Genomic DNA, 2350 nt, shown 5'->3' with positions numbered 1-2350 from the left:
TAAACATGGGCTCACAATGAAGTCTGAATAATCCAGGACCTCAGATTTCATTCTAGCCCCCCTCCCTTGCTTTTCTGAATCTTTTCTCCCTGATAGTGAGAAACTTGAACTGGAAATGTACCATACACTGAGTTATTCAGTTCAGTATACATGTCAGTTTCCAAATCATTAACTCAAATCTCTAAATTTACTAATAGGCTGGATGCAAATGGCTCATGCCTGTAATCTTAGCTACTCAGAGGCTGATAATCTGAGGATCAGGTTCAAATCCAGCCCTGGCAAATAAACTAAGATAGTTATCTCCAATTAAACAGCAAAAAGCTGGGAGTGGAGGTATGGTTCAAGTGGCAGAGTGCCAGTCTTGAACAAAAAAGTTTAAGCAAGAGCATACCCAAGCAAACCCCAGTATATATATATATATACACACACACACACACACACACAAAATGATCAACTATGATACAGAATTTATTAGCATTCCTATTGTCTACTTCACTGTTGCCATTTAAATGCCATTTTCCAAAATTACTTTGAACATTAGCTCATTATGTCCTTGAAGATTCTTCATGTTGGGGGGGGGGAGGATGGGAGGGGAAGGGGAAACAAAGGAGGAGGCTACAATGCTTGATAAGAAATGTACTCATTATCTGGCCCATGTAATTGTAACCCCTCTGTACAGTATTTTCACAATTAAAAAAAAGATTCTTCATTTTAAGGAAGGTATGGAAGTTTTAAATGTTTCTGGATATTCAACTTCCATATATACAAAATTTCTATACCTCTAGTTTTCTAGAATCCAAACATTGCCCCAGTGTGTAAGCATTTCTAACCATCAAGCAAAGGGAACATGAAATTATGCATATATAGTTATTGAGCAGATGAGTCTTAAAAATCAAGAGGCCCTGAGTTCAATTCATAGAATCCCTCCCCAAAAATTCATGACTACAAGGTGTTTTACTTTTAACAGGATTTCAGGAGACTAATGGAACTATCTGCTGATGGAGATTACTATGTGATTGCTATATGATTCTAAACATACAAGTAGACAAAATGTGACAGGTGCTTTTTTTTAAAGCTTTCATTCCTATTAGTTGGATAAAATTTGTCAGCACTTGTGGCTTTTAAAAACAGAAAGTGAAGTAAAGTGTGATGGTTCATACCTGCACTCACAGAAGTCAGGAGGCTGAGGCGGGAGCTAAATAGAAAGTATGAGGCAAACTTGAGAGAAATAGTAAGACTCTGTCTATCTCAAAACCAAAAGGAGGTCAGACACTGGTGGCTCACATCTGTAATCCTAGCTGTTCTGGAGGTCACAGTTCAAGGCCAGCCAGGGCAGGAAAGCCCATGAGACTCTTACCTCCAATTACACACCCACACCCACACCCCCCCACACACACAAAAGCTAGAAATGGAGCTGTGGTTCAAGTGGTAGAGCATTAGCCTTGAGCAAAAAAGCTCTCAAGGACAGTGTCCAGACCCTGAGTTCAAGCCCCAGGACTGGCACACACAAAAAAAAAAGGAAAAAAGAAAAAGGGAGGGAGGGAGGGAGGGAGGGAGCGAGGAAGGTAGGAAGAAAGGAAGGAAGGAACGAAGGAACGAAGGAAGGAACGAAGGAAGGAACGAAGGAAGGAAAAAGAAAAAGAAGGAAAAGAAAAGAAAGGAAAGGAAGAGAAGAAAGGGAAGAAGAAGAAAGAAAGGGGAGGAGAAAATGGAAGAAGAAAATGTGGAATTGTGCCCATTTTAGCAACAAGGTAGCATTTTTTTTTATGGCTACTAGAACTAATGGTCTAAAGAAGCAAGGGGACCTCACTCAGGTCTCTTAAGTAGTGAAATTATATTTGTGTGTATGTTTGGTTGAAATGCTTGACCTCAGGACCTGGGTGCTGTTTCTGAGCTTTTTAGCTTAAGGCTAGCCTTTTACCACCTGAGCCAAATCCACTTTCAGCTTTTTGATAGTTAATTGGAGATAAGAGTGTCATGGAGTTTCCTGCCTGGACTGGCTTTGAACCATGATCCTTAGACCTTAGCCTCCTGAGTAGCTAGGATTACAGGTGTGAACCACTAGTGTGTGGAATAATTTTGCTTTTATATTTACTAAATGTTAATACTGTGATATTTTTATTTTGATTAATTATACACCATTAGTAATTTTAATATTTCAATACAGAAAAAATAGCTTATGCTGGACACTGGTGTTTCACACCTGTTATCCTATCTACTCAGGAAGCTGAGATCTGAGGATCGTGGTTTGAAGCCAACCTAGGCAGGAAAGTCCATGAGACTCTTATCTCTAAATTACAGAAAAAGCTAGAAATGGCATTGTGGCTCAAGGGTTGGCCTTCAGCAAAAG

This window comes from Dipodomys merriami, unplaced genomic scaffold (genome assembly GCF_024711535.1).
Source record: "Dipodomys merriami isolate MVZ:Mamm:240054 unplaced genomic scaffold, mDipMer1.0.p SCAF_380, whole genome shotgun sequence".
Classification (NCBI taxonomy): domain Eukaryota; kingdom Metazoa; phylum Chordata; class Mammalia; order Rodentia; family Heteromyidae; genus Dipodomys; species Dipodomys merriami.
This window is presented reverse-complemented; position numbering follows the sequence as displayed.